Consider the following 19,568-nt stretch of genomic DNA (forward strand, 5'->3'; position numbering starts at 1 on the left):
GCATTCATATATTTACTTATTAGGTAAGGATTTTAATGAGTACAAAGGAAAAATACAGTTGTGCCCATTTAGCATCCTTTAATTAATTACTGTCTTTTCATTTCAGGAAATGACATTCTATCCCCCTTCCTTATACATTGTGAAAACTAGCCTAATTATTGCTTAGAAATTTATTAAAACTCTTACTTTGCAAAAACCCCTGAGAGTCAATAAATTGTTTCAAGAAAACATCCATTGCTTATAGAATAGCACATCATTCAAAGTACTTCAGAATTACTAGAGCACTGTTCTTTACTGAAGTTATCTTTGTCAATTAAAGAGAGATCAAATGAATACCCCCTTCAACAAGGTGAAAGCCATCAAAGAGGCAGGATTACAGCATGCAGACTGTCAGGTAGCAATGTGATTACCAACATAAAACCTGAAGCTATAAAAAAACCTTTAAAGTAATTATGTAAAGGATATGCCCTCACACTCTATCATTTAAAAACCATTTAACTCATTATTTAAATTTACTAACAGATGCAAACTCTTTTCAAACACAAAACCGATGTCCATCACTGCATTCTCCATGCCTTGGAAGAAATTTTGATTTTAATTTATTGAGCCATACAAACTTCTGAAGTGCTTTATTCACCATTCAGTCTAGATTTATGACCAGGCAATAAAATTTAAAGGGCATACATATACTGTACTTACCAATTTCTTTCATTAAAAAAGCCATTGTTGAAGAGCTTCCTTTGCTGAAGCATGTGGTATTTGGGGAAGCACCACAGATCTAATAGTATCGCTGGAGAAGTCAGAGGAAATATTCTTGCTACTTCAAAAATGCCAAAGTCTTCAAAAATCCATTTAGAACAATTTAGAGTATGAGTTAACTCTGCCTTCAGCAAGAAGAGCTGAGTCAAAAGTTATAAAGAAAAGGCATGAAAGATCTAGGACAATAACAGACAACTGAGGAATTGCCAAAAACATTAGAGGGAAGGAAAAAAAGGAGGGGTAAAGACTTGACTGTGACCTATAAATTAAACTGCCATGGTTCTTACAAAAACTTGTCAACCAGTTTTATACCTCTTTCTTTCCATTTGTAACTTTTGCTTTGAGTTCTTCATTATTCAAACTCATATACAGTCCATACAGACTGTACAAAAATATGAGGTCTGAATCTTTCTCATTTATAGTTAGTTATAAGATTACCTGAGAAACACAGAAGCTTATTCAAGAGTATTGAATGAATTCTGGAAAATGTCCACAGACACATTTTCAATGCTCTAGGAGGTCTGTAAAGAAGGCCTGACAAGTTTTAAGTTCTTCTGTCTATTTGATCCATAACTGAAAATTTATGAAGTATGTTAAGGCTATTCTTCCCTGGTTTTCCTGCTTGATTTACTGGTGATTCACTTTCAAATTTAAGACTTTAACAAAAAATACTTCTGTCTCAAATATTACCCAAAGACATGCTTAGATATCTTATGCACAGATACAAGTCAAGGAAATCCACAAAATTCAGATTTTTGAATCTCTTATTCCCTTTGGTATATTCAGTATTCCTTTTTGTTATGCTGATGCTGGCACCAATTCTTTAATTTTCCAGCTTTCACACTCTGCTCCAGACCCCCTCAAATTCTAATAAAAAAGAAAAAGGATCATCTGTGACAAGTCTTACAGGAATTCTTTACTTCATAAAGAAATCATAAAAGAAATAAACCTATTTTAAAACCTCATTGGATTTTTTTTACTTGGTTACAGGGGATAAAAAAAAAGAAAAAAACTTCCATTAAGTGAGTTTCCATGCCATTTTTGATTCCTTTCCCCGATTCTCTTGGCAGGAGAGAAAATCTGCATGTTCTCTCCATGCTGTGAGTCACTCAAGTAACAGTCTTGTGTAAGGAAATTCTGAACAGTGTAGAAATTTTAAAGTGCATGTATCTAGTAGTAAACTGAAAGAAGGCAGTCCTAAAATATAAATATTAATTTGTATTTAGAGCCAGACTTGCCTATGTATCCTTTTTTTTTTAAATAAATATGCTTTTATTTGGTAGCCTTGAGACAGTCAGGAATCACTGTGTTACAATCAAAGAGTACATGTTTTATCTACCAAGAAGTTAAACAGATTTCAGTGCAAGTGTTCAACACATTGAAAAAAATGCTTCCTTCACCCTTCTCATGGAAGGAAGGGAAAATTCTAATCAGTAGATTTCCCCCCATATTCATCAAATCCCAGACACTAATTATATCTCAAGCACAAGCATGGTGCCTGGAATAAAGAGCAAACCTTAAGTGGCATTGATTATTTAGTAAAGCAGGATACAGATACAGGTACCCTACAGTTGACAAAACTGTCATCAGTGATATTGAGTCTCTAAATTGCTTCCAACAGGTTCTTGGTCATTCTAGCTTCACCTATGACTTTCCATGGTTTTTGCTGCTACAGATAATAAATTCACAAAACATCCCAGCTGGATCAAGGAAATCAGCCCATGTCCTGTACTCTTGATTCACAGACAGATATTTAGCCCTTTAAAACCTATCCTCAGAGGTTCAGCAGAATCACAGCTGCCCTGTAAATTTACAACAGCGTTTTCTTTGCATCATGTTAGTACACAGGGCAAAAGTGTTACTCAGGGCTTAAGGTGTTGAACAGCAATGCATACAAAAAAAAGAGAAAGACTGGCTTCCCACTTAAAGTAACACTGAGACAGCCAGACAGTGACCAGCTTAGTTTCTAAATCTCTTTCTCCAAAAACAGCTTCACTAAACCTAGAGGACATAAAAGAAATGAAAACCATATCTTAACCTCCAGCTGATTTGCAATCCCTTTGCATGCAGCAAAATGCTGCAGGTAGTTACGACAGCCCTTCAAGGACAATCATCAGCATTTACCAGTGTGCTGAAATAAGTTCAAAAAAAAGAGATGCCATTACAGAAGATCATGAAGCCCTCTAAAAGAGACTGCAAATACAGTACTGTTAACCTGGTTAAATTGAGCAAGAATTGTACATAGAGACACTTCAATCTCCTCAGAAGGAATCACTGACCTGTAAAATTGCAGCGCTGGAAATGATACCTTCTGGTGTCCTCTTTTCTTTGGTGATATATGCAACAAACCCAGTTAAAATTCTGTAGGCTTTAAAATATTAGCTTGTCATAATATACCACAATCTGTGAAATGCAAACTGTGGCAAGGCAAAAAAAAAAAAAAAACCAACTTTATGTCAAGCATCTCCTGCTGCACACTAACTCCTGGAATAGGCAGGCCCTTTGGGCTGAAGTTGTAACCCTTTATATATATATATGTATATATGTTCTTATGTCTTTAATAAATGATGAAACCAGGTGAAAGTGTTGTTGCCATTAGCTGTGGCCACCCTTCCTTATCCTACTCTTGATGTAACAGCACAAGAGTAACCAACAGAGTCAGGCCCTCGTCCCTGTGTAGGAGCGACGTGAGTTTGTATTCCCAACCACGTCCTCCCATCAGACATCGAGGCAGAGCTTCCCTTAAACAAAAACATAGCACTGGTCAGCAGGGCTCCCTGGTGACAAAGAAGTTTTTAATCGAGTCATTTCAGCTGTGTTTTCCTGACTCATGAAAGCTGAAGCTTCATGGGAGGAACTCTGCTCCATGCTACGGTGGATGTACCCTGAGTAACAGCTACTACAAGTATATTGAGCAGAGGAATGAAAAGAAAAAGTCAAAGGCAAAGGACAGACATCCTCGCCTTGGACAGCTTCTGATGGGTGGCATTCAAACAAAGCATATGGAAAATTGTAGAACAGTTGTGCAGAGGTTATAAAATTATGCCTGAAATTAAATTTCTCCACTACTACAAAATGATAGTCCCAAAGAACCCTACTGATTGCTGTTTCTGAACCTAATGGTAGAAGGCAGCAACTTTTATTCTCTTGGTTAACGTGATCAATGTGTTTAATGCTTCTTAAAGTTTATGAATTGTAGCTGCTCTTGGAGTAATGCCAGATTGGTCAGTGTGGGTGAGCTGGAAGGGATGGAGAGAGTTTGCTAAGATTTTCACTTGTATTTCATAGACTAGTTAAAATAATTTTATAGCTCAGCAAGGTTTTACGATAAAATATTTGATACATCTGAAACTAGAGAAAAATAAACAGCATTTGCACCCAACTCTGGACAGCTTCTAAAAGGCTTCTAGAGTGGCATTCAGATAGAGCTGCATTATCTCTATTTCTAATTTATTTTTGCAGGAAGTACCGGTGAGCATCCATTTTCAGGATTTATATGTCCTGTTAAGTGAACTGCTCTGTGTCAGTGTCTTCTGAATCCCTTGAATGACACTGTATGTTCAGAAGTATGTAAAAGGCATACAGATTATAGAATCTGTGCCAAGACAAAATTTCTCTTTGTACATAGAATAATTTCTGTTTGGCTCAATGTCCTCTTCTAAGGTTGAAGCTGACAGAAGTTCAGTGCCACCTAGATCTAAGTAGACTCAACAGGGTGTTGGACTAGGTTCCTTTTATTAATAAATAAGTAAATAAAAGCAAACCAAAAAGCCTTCTTCAAGCCCTGTATTTTCTCTATCTGAAACCCATTAACTTAATCTGTATTTTTAAAAAGTAAAATAGAAAATTAACAGGAATTGAACAGGAATTCTTCCAAGCATCATCTCCTTTATGAAAGATATTAATTTAAAACTTAATGCTGCATACAGAAAACATTTGTACCATATCTCAGGCTGTATTGGTGATTATTTCCAGGTTCAATTTAAAGTGTAACTATGAGTGTATAACTAGTGTTTTAACTTGGGGGTCCAGCACCTCTCTCTAGCTAGAAAGTCAATATTTGGGCACATGTTGACACTGTCAGCAGAAAGCCCAGTGCTGGCCATGTCAGCCTGAAACAAAACCTGGAATCTTCAGCAGCAGCCCACATGGCAACAGCCCATTACATTCCTCAGGTGAGGCATGCAAAGTAAGAGCTTCCTGCTTTGCAGAGAATTATCTGGGTATGAAGCTACAATATTGGTGCAAAACAGATTTCTGAAGAGTAAAGAACACATGCAGAGTGCCCATCAAGCTACAGAAAGCTCTTGCACACATAAACCAAAGAACAAAAGATTTGTCTTGACCATACTACCTACATCACTTTGAACACTACAGAGCAGTTGTTTGAACAGAAACTTGGTACTTGACATTTCCTGAAACTATCCCCAGGAGGAGCTTCCGATTTCTAGAAAACAAACATAAGCAATAGTCAGCAGCACTTATTAGTGTAGCTCCCAAATGTTAACAAACTTACACTCTTCTGTAACAGAAAAGTTGTCAAACTTTCATTTCTGGCTAGTATTAAGTGCAAACCTTTAATAGAGAAAATCAGCCTGCTGCTTCATTAGTTGAGGAAAAATATAAATAATTACTTCTGCATTTCTAGGCATGCTTACTACTAGGTAAATCCCAGAGGTTTTAAACCATCACTTAAGCAAGCCAGCTCTATAAAACCTGCCCTGTCTACTTTGCACACCAATTAGGCACCAAACATCAAGGTTATTTACTTTATAGCTGAGGCTCAGCTGCTTCTGTCATGGATGAAGGACACGCTGTGTATGGGCTCACACAGCTGCATTATTCCATTCTCTTAAAGCATAAAGAGACTTCAGCCACCTTAGCCCAGCAGGCTTTCTTGCCATTCCACACAAGAGCCAAGAATTCCAACAGCCAGTGCTCTCGGAGATAGCCTAAAGGAGGTTCAGACAGCACAAGGAAAAGGAACATAGGAGTCAAAACCACGACACCTCAAATCTGGTACCACATCTATCTCCTCCAAAACTCCTTTGACCTCTACCTGCTTAGTTCAAAATGGTAGAGTCAAGTTAAATGTTAGTTTGGGTTTTTTTTCCTGAAAGATAAATGAAAAATATTTAAAAATTCAAGGTTCTTCTCAGAAAATTAGTTTTCATTTTAGGCGGCTGGATTTATAGAGGATGATATTATTTGGGTTTGTTGTTTTTTTTTTTTAATTTGGACTTTGTTCTTTACCTTGTCACATAGTCATGATCTGAAATGCTGAGGACAGAAATACTTCACAAATTTCTTTTTACTAATTAACAAGAAGAAAATGCTGTAAAGAAGGTTCTACCTTGAAATATGTAATTCTTTAAAACTAAGAAAAAAGTGTATGGACAGACAGCAGTGAGAATAAAGCTGAAGTTAAAGAAATATTCTAAAACTTCTAGAGTCCTGAAAACATAAAACAATCAGAGATCATAGAATACTAGAAGTATAGATAAAAAACACAGTGTAAAATCTTAAGCAAAGAGGACGAAGAAAGGTAAAAGATCAAAAACAAAGTTGAGCTCAAAGCAGACACCCAGCATAAAGAATAAAAATTTTAGAGTTTATGTAAGAGTTAGTAAATGTTCTTCTGAAGAAATGTTTTGGAACTTTAAGGAAGGTTTGTTCATTTAGTAGAAACCTTTTATATGTTACTCCATTATTAAGAATTATCAAAGGAATCACAGCAAAAACTATCTTCTTCTAAGTTGAAAATTCATCTCCCATAGTACGTCCTTTAAAATTAGTACAACTTCAAGTCCTTTTGTGAAATTTGAGAAAGATAAGCCTGAAAATAATATTGTATATCCTCTATTACATAAAAAAATAAACAGGACATATTTATATCTACTTTCTGTCTAACCAACTTAAGAGACACTGCAGGACCTGAACGAACTCAGCTTTGCAATTTTATTGAAAAACACTGAAAGAAGTTAAAGAAACTAAGAAAACTTCACAATAAAAACTAGTTTCATACAATAAAAAACAACTTGTGTTTAACTTCAAATGCTCTCCCTTGATCTTTGCATTAGAACCATCACACTTCAGTATAGGTGCTAATGTTTATCACTTTGGTTAGTGAGCTGCAGAATGCAAATAGATTATCTTAAATGTGAAACACAGCTCTGAGCTCTAAGCCCAGTTACTTGGGATGTGATGAAGAGCAAAGCTGAACTTCAAGAGTACTGGGCAGAGGCCTCTGCACTCACCATACAGGACAGCAACCTGAACTCTGCTTTAATTTCCACTAGCTGCCATTCACTGCTGCTGATAATGATGAATAAGGGAAGAACAAGGCCTGTGGAAATGGTGCTTAGCTCTTCCACACCTACATTCCCCTACACAAACAAGGAGAGCATGCTACCTGCTATATTACTTGATAAAATGTCTCAAGGAGTCTCTTTGGTTGTCACCATGCTACAGTGCAGCATGATTCCTCAGACTTTCCTTAGGTGACAAGTAATTTCAATCATGGAGCTCAGTTCAGACCCAAGCAAACCCCCTTCCTCTGAAGCAGCAACCAAACCTTCCCATGGACAACTGAGCCACCACTGCCCCACACCACTGAAGTACAGCCACTGACCAAGGCAGTCACAGCTTTGCTGCCCAGCTCCCAAAGGATGAGGCACCTCCACTGCTGGAGACCCAGCAAAGCTCCCAAGTTCTGCTGCCTTGCTTTAAACACAGCACCACAAACAGGGCGCAGAGACTCAAAATCAACTGTGCATTTCTGTATTTATTTAAAGAGCCTTTGAATAATAATCAAGAACGTCCAAAGCAGCAAGCCTACAAAATTCTTCAGCAAATGTTGGAATTATCAGTACAATGAAGAGCTCAAGATCCGCTGGCACTGCACCCTTATAACAGGCTGTAACACACGCTTCAGCAGTGTGCAGTGACCTGCACATCACTCCATATTGTACAGAAGTCATTTAATGAGGCACATACACCTGCACTACATCGCAGAATGGTTATAATGCTTAGGGAAGTGCAATGTCAAATTTAAGTATTTTGCAATTAAGGTGTCTGCTAAATCACTTTAATTCCAATAATTGTTCAAAACATCTTTCCTGCCATTCTCAAAGGAGGACTGATATTTCCCATCACCCAGCAAAAAAAAACCAAAACAAAACAAAAAAACCAAAAAATATAAAAACACAAACAAACAAACAAAAAAACCCCTCAAAGCTAAAGCAAGACAATGCACCAAAAAGTCGAGTTATGTAGATAGAATCAGAGAAGACTTAAAGCTGTTCATATCTAAGTCTTGTTCATTCTTGTTCATACCCAAAACTACTGCAAGTGCTTGTTAAAAACTTGAGAAAGATAGGTGAACTCTCTCATTTAAGTTCTTGTTGAAAGAACACAACAGAAAGAAGCCAAATGCCCCAAATCATAGTCCATTACCATAAACACAAAGCATTCTCATCTGTGATCTTCTGAATTATAAACAACAGTACAAGCACTGATTGAGAGCACCATCCTGTGCACCAAACCACACAGATTTTAGTAACAGTAACATTGCTGAACTTCCGGCAGTTTTTCTGAGAGCTGTTAAAGAAAAAAGAAGCATTGCTTGCCACCAAGGTGCATAGTAGTTTCTAAATTATTTTCTTGGGATAACTACACACACACCCCTCTCCCAAAACAAAACAAAAAACCAACCATCCACACTCAAAACTCTAAAGACAGTTGAACTCCAAGGATTACAGAATTCCAGATTAGCCGACATTGTACATGTAGGGCGAGGTCCTGCTGTCAGATTTACAAACAAGGGGACGAGCAGGAGAGTGCTGGCTGCTGGAAGGGTACTTCACAAAGCTCATATGCCTCTTCCTTGCAGGGCCCCTCCAAAAAGGTATCTGGTATGGTCCAGAAATCAATTTATAGAAATACTTGAGCCTGTACTGTCAAACGATTGGATGAAATAGAGAAGGAATTAGGCTATAGCTATGCCTGTATCCTATGTGTTTAGCCTGGGGAAAAAGGGGTTTATTCATTTGGGGGGTCTCATGAATGTTTGAATACCAAAAGTTACTGCTGAAAATACCTTGTTCGAAAATACAGTGGCAGCTGTGTGTTCTACATTACAGTGAAAGCTGATGATATTTTAAGTGTAAACGATAATCCCCACAAGTAACAGAGCTCTCTACATTAAAAAGCTTCAGCACGTGTCTCAGCCAGGATTGTGTGTATAACTGGTGGCTGTGGCTGCTGTGGTGAGCACGTGCACACACACACATTGGGATGGTGGGGGAAAAAGAGCTAATAATTGGGTCCTACTGATTCATTGTATGAACTTTTCCAACCTTGAGCAAGATCTCCACAGGAGATACTCACCACAGAGCCAGATCTGTGGACTTCTGCACCACAAAAGTAGTGGTTCTTTGCTGCTTAACAGAACTCAGAGAGATTAAAACAAAGTGCTTCCTCTCTACATGGTCTTTTTAACAAATTGAGGATTTTGCATGTGACAATAGACAGCTAAACCATTTATTTCCTCTTTTTATTTCTTTTGGTAAATTAATAAAATTATTTTAATATTAAAAAACTGTCCTACTTGTGAAAGCAAAGAGTATTCCTGCTTTAGACAACAACTTCTGAGAAAATAACACATGCAATTAGTGAACAAACCATCAGCTATGAATATACTCTCTCCTTACAAAAGAAAAGGAGATTGTCTTGTTTTCTCCTCATACTCACTTGCCAGCACAGCATGTAAAAGCTTTCTCTTCTCAACAGGGTCAAGAAATCTCCCCTTGAAGAAGTTAGTAACCAATACAATGTGTCAGATTTCACAAGATAATTTACCTGGTGTATAAAGCAGCAGAATATGCACTGCAACCCAGCCCTTCTTCAAGTAGGGACATCCACTGGGAGCACTCTGATGTCTTGGGAGAAGGAACCTAAGGCACAGGCAGCCTGACCACAGGGATTCAAAATCTTTGCCTCCCTCAGTTCCTGCAGATGTGCTGAACAATTCTGCTGCTCAGGAAGGTAGGCCGATCTTTATGATTTGATAAAGCAACCTTCTTGTTTCCCCAGACTCATGTGTTTGGGGCTTTTTTACCCTTTAAAGCAAATATTGTTACAAAAACTCAGTAGCCAAGCTTGTAAATTAAAGTTACCATTCTAGGATCCTGCATTCCACAATACACAACTGCTAAATTTCAACAATTTTACTGGAAATAGTCTACCTCCTACAGCTTTTTCTAAGACCAGAGGGTTTTCTGGGCAAGTGGAGAGGATGTGACTAGTTCCTGGTAACATCGTGAAATCTTTCTGTCAGGGAGCTCCAGCATTAAAAAAAATTATTAAAAACTTGAGAAGGAATAAATGAGATTCACAAAAGTAGCACTTTACTTCAGCATACATCAAATTGTTGCTTTGTATGAAAGGATAAAGGCAGTTCTGAAGGCAATGTAACCAACAAAAGCAAAACACAGTGGCAACTAGTAAAATTTGTTTCACAGAAAAATTAGAAACTAAGTTTCTGGACTTGTTCTGTTTACCTGACATGAGGGAAACTGGAAGAAGGCAAAGAAATCCACAGTCATGAAGCACCCTTGGGGCAAGACTGGCAATGGAACCTTCCTCCCCTTTCACCTTGATGCAGTCAACAGCTCAAATTTAAAAGAAAGCAAAAGTCAAAAGTGCTATAATTATCCAAATCTCCCCATCCAAGGTTGTCCTTTTGCCTATTTTAAAATACAAAATACTGTTTATAGTTTTTTAAAGTCCACTTTCAGGCAACACAAGTTTTGCCTATTTCAAAAGAAAATTTGATAAAGCAATTCAAAGATTGGCTGCTTTTCTTTTCTGTAATGAAAAATGATTAATTGCTCAGTCTCACTATACAGGAGTTTATACTACACCCATCCTTGTCAATCTTAACTGTCCCAATAAAGGTGGCATCATCAAAAGAGTGAAATATTAATTCAAATATGTTTTTTGACAAATAAAAAGAAAGCTCTCCTACTTTTATGACAATACACCAAATACATTGCCTACATTTATATTTATTTTGTGTGTATTACTTTAAAAATGAAGCTGTTAACAAGGAGAAAGTCAATTGCGTTTCTCTTTTAAAAGTTCACATTAAAAACAGAGAGAAGTTTACGGAAGTGAAGAATAACATGGAACCCGTAGCAGTAGCAGAGTTTACCATCTACTAAATTAGCCTGAATTTAATTCAGGCACTGCGATAATAAGACAATCTACCTGCTCAGCTACCATGAGAATGATACTAATGGAATTACCTAGACAATCTGGACACATAAATGTATTTTAGTGACTGTTTCACAGTGAGGTCACCCAGTACTAAAGCCTGATGGACTAATTTTGCTAAGAGATTTCAGTGCTCTAGTTTACAGAAGATTGTGCCACATGAGGAAAATCTCCTGGGAAACTTGGTCCTAGGAAAGAGAATGTCAGTAAGTGGAGACTGCTAAAGCTGTGCAACTGGAAGCTCAAGGCACCACGCTGACAACATAAACAGTGAAGCAAACATACAGCCATCCATATTAAAAGCCCTAAAAATTACATGAGGATGGTCAGTAGATAGTTTTATGTTAACTCTCAAATCACATGCTACCTCAGCCTTCCTCAGTAGTTGTAGATATCCAGATGGCACTGGTGTTATGCACTACAAATGGGATGGTCTGAAGGTTTTTCAGAATGGCTCCAGCAAGTCAATATGCAAAATAAAAAAGGAAGAAAGCAAGCAAGATAACACAAACCCCCTCCAGTTTGCTTTAGTTGTTAGAGGACATTTTTAAAAGTCAGGGAAAAAAAAAATTAGAAAAGCTGTAGGAAATAACTTTAAAAAAAAAAGTCTGACAGAATCAGGGGACGCCTGTAACTAATGAGAAAATGCCAGCAAGCTAGAGAGGAAGATCAGGTCAGAAATGCCAGATATGATGGAAGAACTGTATGATGTGACAGTGGAGGCCCTGGAGACAACAGACAAAGACAGAAAAAGGAGAGAAAGACACAGTGCTCAAGAGATGGTGCCGAGAGAGAGAAAAGAGCAGGTTTTCTAGCAGAGAGAGGGAGGGAAAAAAATCTGAGGACTCAGGGAGAGCCAACATATAAGAACCCAAAACTGTTTGCCAAGCCTATTTACACTGATTTAGTCATGCAGAGTTGACAGATCTCAAACTAGGAGCATAGTGGGAAGGGAACAGTAAGGATAAGAATGGGCAAGAAGGTAGATTGGAGATTGCTTAAGTTTTTGAAAGAGCTTTTGCTAAAGCAGTTTAAAAGAAAGGTGGTCCACCATATGCAGCAGAGATCTTGTGAAGGATGAAAGGAAGAAAGAGCGAAGCTACAGATCATGCTGATGCCAAACAGACAATGAACATTGAGAAAGCAGCCTCAGAAAAACTAGAGAAAACACTAAATCCAAAAGAGAGGGATAAGAAAGGCCACCCAAGAACATAAGGAATCAAAGTACTAAAGAACAGCAGATTAGAGGACAGAAAAGAGACTGTAGATCAGTGGCCAGACGCAGAGAAACCTCATTTTGTAATCTGTGTAGCCTGAAGGGCAAACAGGCAATACAGAGTTAGAAAAAAAAAATATAGTTATAATACTGTACAAGAAAGAATCAAAGTACCATTAAGAATGTCCATGAAACAGTTATGCCACAAGTTCCAAATGAAATTAATAAAAAACTTATTTTAAAAAGGAGTTAGGGCTGTCACAAGGAAAAGGCAAGCAATATTTAGTTCACTCTCCACATATAAAATTATTTTAATGGGGAAGCGTCATGCTTTCAGCTTGTCTTCTGCTCTTCAAACACTCTTGATTTTCTTCACAGAGAGTACAGTATGTCAGCAAAAGTCATATAGCTACTCAGAATTTAAACAGCAGTAAAACCTACATTAGAATAACAGATACACTGTATTTCATCATATTTCACTACACTTTTCAGCACCAAAGAATCCCAGACATTTAACGAATATTGGGCAAAAACTAAAAACAAACCAACCAAACTCCCTCCCCTAAATCCACAAAGAAACAAACCCATCACAAAACAAACAGACAAAAAAATCCAACTCCAAAACTGCCCATGTTCAGATCTTACTGTGGAGATCCCAGCTTTGGAGAGAAAGAAGGGCTGATCAACACAGGGTGAGGAAGTCCCACAGTTAAATGGGGAAAAGGACATGCTTTTGCTTCAGAGAAATTAGCATTTGCAGCAAAGCAGAAAAATGCAAGCATTTCTCACAAACCAAAATGAATCACAAAAATTAAACAGAACTATATTAAAGTATGAAAATAACCAGGACCACTTTTAAAAAATAAAAGGTTTAAGGGAACAGCTGTAATATGAAGCCCATTAGATGAGTCTTGAGCATTTGAATGAGAGGATTAGCAATCTAAGGAGTACACACAGCTGGTTTTATTGAGAAATGTTACCTCCTCGTACATAACAAAAGCATTGTTAGTGTATCCCTACAAGAAGGGGAAAATATCAAAAGACTCAAGACAGAAGGAGGGCCACTTTTGAGCAACAAGTGTTTACAGGATTTAAGCAGTAACCACAAAGGAGTTCTTTTGATAGAACTCAAAAGCCTCAAAGTGGAGCAATCCCCCTACCCTTGCTGTTACAGGGAGCTTCATAAACTGTCCATTATCAGAAAGGAATCCTCAGTGTGAGCAAGGTTCTTGTATCAGGCCTCTCCTGATTCATGATGCTTATACCCCCAAATAATGTGAAATATTGACTCTGTTGTAATTTAAAAATAAGTAACTTAAATGACAAACATATGAGCATACAGAAAAGGATTTAAAAACCAGATGCTGGTGATAGCTACAGGTCTGTGCTGCTAAAGCCCATAGCTGTAACACTTTGTGTATGAGACAATGGATGTTAGGAAGGGAGCAGGGAAAAGCAGCTGAAGGTCTGGATTCTGGCATGCATACAAGCTGAGTGAGAAACAGCTCCCCTTCTCACCCAGTCCTAAACTGGTGAAGAGTTCACCTTGATAGACATGTAGGAGAGTTTTATAACAGCTGTTTAGCAACAGGTGTAGTGCATTAGTGCATTTTTTAAAAAAGCAAGCTAATCACCCATTGGATTGTTGGTTTTTCATATAATTTACCAAATCTTGGTTTTCTTTTTATATGCAATAACACACTAACCAAAAGCTAATTCCACCTCAGACTTATTTTTATAAAACTCATTTCTACAAAGTCCCTAATGCAGACACCAAGAGCTGTGTGTGCACCACCAAATGTGGATGAGTTCATACTGACCTGTCTTATATGTTCAGCTGCCTCAAGACTGACAAAATACTCCCTGCTTTAATCAACCCAGTGTAACTTCAGGCTACAAGGGATGGTTCTACTCCCACATTTTCCAAGCAGCAGCAGATTTCCAGCCCCTCCCTCATATGGGATGTGGACACCACACAATCACCGTATGACTCAGTTCAGTTCCCCTGCATGACAGAAGACTCTATTTCTGTTTAATTCTGAGGAGAACAGCTTTCCATCAGACCAGCTTGCTGAACCAATCTTTCTCCTTTCTGCTGCCACACCATCACTAGAGTTTATGCAAAGGGACAGGCAAGGCAAACAAGCCGAGTGGTAGCAGAAACAAGCAGTGCAGCCCTTTTCACCAGGAGTCAGCAGTTACTCCAAGCAAGGTGAAATAAGGAATTACTCTGAAATACAGGTGCAAATCTCTGTCCAAAAATACCTGCCTGTAATGCAAGGATCTGCACCATGAGTCACAGATAAGTGTAGTATTAACACACTTGCAGTCTCCCACTGAAACTTCTTTCCTCACTCATTTTCTTGAGTAACAATTCACAGTTTCCAAATCCTGGTTTCATTTTACAGCGTGTAGTTAATAGCAGCATAAAATAAAAACTATCAGTGACATGACATCTAAAAAACAAATTCAAAAAGAGTGCTTTTAGTTTGTATTTATTTATCTACCTCTGTCCAATTTCTACTCTGAAGCAAACACACTTATGTGTGCTGCATGAATTACCTGGCACTGGCTACTGAGGCTTGCTTTTATTCCCTAGTTTAAAAAGGACAAACAATTATTTACAACTGTGGAGAATTTCTATGCTGTCTTATGAACAGAATGTACAACCTAGACCAAGTGTTCTTATCACTGTTGTCACATGAAGTGAGAAAACTCATCTTTGCCCTATAATATGGAAGTAGGAGCCATGTAGAAGCATGTTAAGTGCCTTCAAGGCTGGTCCAGAGATGAACAGAATTACCTGTGCAGAATCACCTGTCCAGAATTACCTCAGAGATGCAGAGAAAGACCAGTGATAAAGTATAAGCCACCCACAGCTCTGCAAAAGGCAGGACCAGCATGCAAGAGACACAGCTATAAGACCTAGTTGTTCCTCACAGAAAAAGAATCTATATGTACATTAGAAATTCACACTACAAGCCTGCACATCCTCAGTCTGTCTGCATTGCCATTCTCACACAGGAACATGTTTGGGTTGAAAAAATGCAGCCTCTTTGGAAAGGCTGTTTTGTGTCACTGCAAACATCTGCTGCATTTATTACTCCCTGTAGGAATAAGCTTCCTACAGGAACCTAAAATCTCTGGATGAGCCCAAATAGCTGCAGTACAAAACCCATGCAGAGGACAAGCCCCTTGCCTCCTTGCTACTTTGGGGCAGTGGGGTTCACATGGAACCACCCTGGGCTCAGGGACAGCCTCAGCATGAATATATATATTTATAGATAAACATATGTACACATATACATAGGCACACCAGGACCTGCTTTCAATACTTAACTGCCAAAGTACCAGGAAAGTTAATTTGTGGCTAATTGTTCCACATAGTAAACATTGTCCGTCCCCTAAGAAAGCTTCTACAAACTCTTCTCACAAGATCACATCTTGGCCATATCAAGAGTTCTTCACACCAGGTTTGTTTTCCTTAATCAGTCTTCATAACATAAATCCTTCCTTCTGTCCAAAGCAAATCTCTTATTCTCATTCTGACAGATCCCCATTTTTTCTCTGGTAACCTTCAGCTTTTTTTCTCCCAGTACAAGTCAGCAGCACTCATGTTTTTCTGTATTTTGTCCTTCATCCACACTAGTTATTAAGGCAACCTAACCTTTCTCAAGACTATACAGAAGATTTATTTTATTGATTCCTCATCTCACCTCTCCCTATCTACCTCTGTATCTCTGACACTTTCTGACTCTTTTTTCTGGATATTCCACCATTGCTTTCAGCTCACTGGCCTAAAAATCAGACAACATATTCTCCATCCATAAGCTTTCCTTTTCTGCTGTGCTTTATTTACTGCTTTCCCTAACAATTCATACTTCTCTGCCCTGCTCACCTTCCTGATTTCATTCAACATTTAAAATTTTGCAAAATAGGCCTTAGAACTGTCCTGCACAAACTATAGGAACATAGCCAACTAATTCAGATCATTCCTGCATCCAGGTTCAGCAATCTCACTCCCCCATCCACCCTACCTGTGGCTCTACCAAGCTATCCCTTATTGCTCTCTTTCCAACCTTTTCCACTCCTGGTTTATGCCTCTCCTAAGCCAAGTACCCCCACCACCATCTTTCAAACTCCTCTGCATTTGTGCTGTCCTGAATTCTCAGAGAACCATTTTTCTCTTTCATACAGTTGACATTTACAGCCTCTACTCTAATATTGGAGTATTTGATGCCAGAACTTCATCTTGTAAGGTGCTTTTCTACATAACAACTGTTCGAAGGTGAAAATAGAAGCTGCATTTTTTTAATATTAAAACTATTTCTTGGTCCTTAATATACAGAGCAACTGCAACATAGAGGTGAAATGAGTGTGGTCTCCTCAAGCAAATTTCCAGACAAAGCTGTCTCTTGATCCTAACCTGGAATTCCCAACCTGATGGCCCACCATTCTGGCCATCCCCCAGCATCCAGTGAGTAGGATGTGGCTCCAGGCACTAATTCCCTTAATTCACACCCAGGTAAACCAATATAAACTTTAAGTACTTTACCTTTACCCCTCATCCTTGGGGCCATCAAGTACTGTGTCCATCTTACACTTAACTTTTTACTCACAAGCCTTAAATATGCTTGGCCTTGCACTAACTTTTTTTCAGTGTTACAGGCTGAAAACTCCTACTTTATGTCAGTGGCATAGTCCTCTGCTGTCACCACAAGAAAATGATACAAAGCGTTTGAAAACTGAAAGCTATTATTTTCATTAATAGCTCCTAATGCAAAGAGCACTTTTCATCTTCTGCAAATATTACTTAGTGTACTTGGGGATGCCAACAAACTTTGGGATTCCTAGGACTGTATTTTGAACTTTTCCCAAAGCTGTAGACTTCAAGAAAGAGGGCACAGTGAACCTCCATGTTCTCCATTGTGCAGACTGCACTGCCTGCCTTGCCTTGTTATTGTAAGGCTCCTTCAATTCCTATGGATGTCTGTAATTCTGTTCTCCATTAGTTCACCAACTGCCATACCTTCCAGTGCAATCAGCATCACTCCAGCCTCCACTTTCTTTCTTGGATTTCTCGGTCCCATTAATCTGAAAACAGATGAGAAAGAGAGTTAATACTGACACTGGGAACATCATATTAAAGATGTCTTTGGTCTCCATTTGCTTATTGAAACAAGTGACAGCTTGCTTAGACCTAACTGGTCACCTTTTCAGATCATCTTTTAATGATCCAGAGCTAAATCCATTTTACTTGACAATTTTATTTGCCCTGAGATGCTGATCAGTGAGCAGGCAGAACAGACCAGCAGCATTACCCCTGGTGTGCTGTGGGAGTACAAGCATAAGTAATGTTATAGAAGCCTGTGCAGATGTGGCAGTGGTGGTTCAGCCCCAATACTTGTCTCTGTCCTCTGTGCAAAAGAAATGTCTGATAAAAGAATAAAATATATAGACATTAAAAAATTGTCTTGAATTTGACTTGTTTTGGATAAAATCATTGAGACCTTAGGCTGGGGTCCCAGCAGTCTGCACACCAGCCCTCTGAGCTGAGGGGGCTCTCTAAGAAGCAGGTTGTTCCCCATTCTCCTTCTAGGCCATTAGCTATTCCTTTGATTAGTTTGCCTTCATCCCTCGGGGCCCTTCCCTGCTCATAATGTGCCATACGTTGTATTACTCTTAGCTCAGTTTTCAGAGCACTGTAGAACACATTTTTCACTCTGGGCTGGTCCAATATGAACTCATTTACTTCAGATTTCTTTTCCTTCCCCTGATTATTGAAAATAAAATATTACAAGTAACCTAATATTTTTTTCTTCATCGAATTCTTCAAAAGCTGTGGAAAATCCTAATATCATGGAGATGGGTGAGAATTACACCCCAAGAACCCACAGAAATCAAATGTATGATTACATTCTTTGCAGTTCTGGGCTCCAAATTAGCCTGTCAGGTTTGCATGTAGTGCTTCTGCTGACTTCTGTGGGAATTGTACATATGAAACTAACAGAATAATCAGGCCCTGAAAATTTGAGCTTGTGTCCCCAAGCATAGCTGCTACATTTTTAACTGATTCAGTGTGAGCTGCATCTGTGACCCCACAGCAACAGCAACAGCTGGGAGTATGTGCTGGCACCCAGAAAGCAAGTGCTGCCTTTCCACATGGGATATACTGCACTCTCCAACCTGCCCTGCTTGTATTTAAAGCATAAACTTAGCTATAATATAAAGGAAATCTTTCTGTTACCATGACATTGAGCAAGAAAATAAACATTACGCTCCCTAGAAAATGAAAAAGAAGGTATCAGAGCATTTTAGCAAGTCTAATGGCAGAAGGCGGAGCCATCACAGCACAGTGTAGAAGACAAATGAAAACGTTGATTTTGATAGTTTGAAATGAGAGAGGAAAACAATTAAATAATATGCATACAGAAAATGACACATTTCAGATACTCTTTGTTCCAATCAAGTGTTAGAAATGTGTTATTTTTATTTGCATTGCCATCCTAATATGGTTTTGAAAATCTGCTTCTTTTTTTCCTGAATTCCCCAACTAAAGCATAGAATTAGATGTAAAACTCACCAGGTACTTCTTTGAAGATTAAGAAATTAGATTATTTAAATAAAACAAAACTAACCCCAAACAAAACCAGAAAGAACTGTAAAACACCAGGTATTTTAGCTATTATCTGTAAGATACTGCATTATTCCTGAAAGAAATACGTATTCAAGTATTTTATACCTGATACTGATGGTTCAGCATGCCAATTCTTCAAGTTCAGGCTGGCTAGCCACTTAGGAAAGCAAAATGTTATGTAGATTACCACATCTGAAAATGAAGGGTTCAGTTAGCATTGCACAAGCACACAGAAGCTGCAAGAAAATACATGAGATCCTCAAAAGAAAAGCAAAATAACTACAGCATTTCAGATATACACTTTATATCAAGTTTCCAGAATATATATCTTAGAGCGTTTTCTGTTCAAGTAGATAAAGGTATTAATATTCAAATTCCAATCTTTATTTTCTGTTCTTGAAGTTCTCTTTTTAACAGATGGTAGAGAACTTCCAATGATAATTCAGTAGAAGTCTCTTCATTCAACAGATACAGGAGTTACAATGACTGCTGGGCTCAGAAATGTTGCACCATTTATGTGCATCTCTCTTTAGGACAGCAGTGAAATCCTAATTCAATATGTGCACCTTTAAGGAGCTGACCTTGCCCTGGGATATTATTCAAATACATCATGCATGTAAGTCCCCTTTTATACTGTTTTAACTTTGATTGAAATAAGATGCCTCCTTAGAACAAATGTAA

The 19,568-nt window shown here is 38.2% G+C and overlaps 1 long non-coding RNA gene across 1 annotated transcript in view; it reads right to left on the minus strand.

The window, feature by feature from the left end:
• LOC128812868 (uncharacterized) overlaps positions 1–19,076 on the minus strand; it is a 68,863-nt gene extending 49,787 nt beyond the window's left edge. The window contains exons 1-2 of the long non-coding RNA XR_008438858.1: positions 18,993–19,076; positions 17,280–17,344 (exon numbers count right to left, since the gene is read on the minus strand). This is a non-coding gene — a long non-coding RNA (uncharacterized LOC128812868). The remainder of the gene's footprint in view (positions 1–17,279; positions 17,345–18,992) is intronic.
• Between the last annotated feature and the right edge of the window lie 492 nt (positions 19,077–19,568).

Source organism: Vidua macroura, chromosome 11 (assembly GCF_024509145.1).
Source record: "Vidua macroura isolate BioBank_ID:100142 chromosome 11, ASM2450914v1, whole genome shotgun sequence".
NCBI lineage: Eukaryota > Metazoa > Chordata > Aves > Passeriformes > Viduidae > Vidua > Vidua macroura.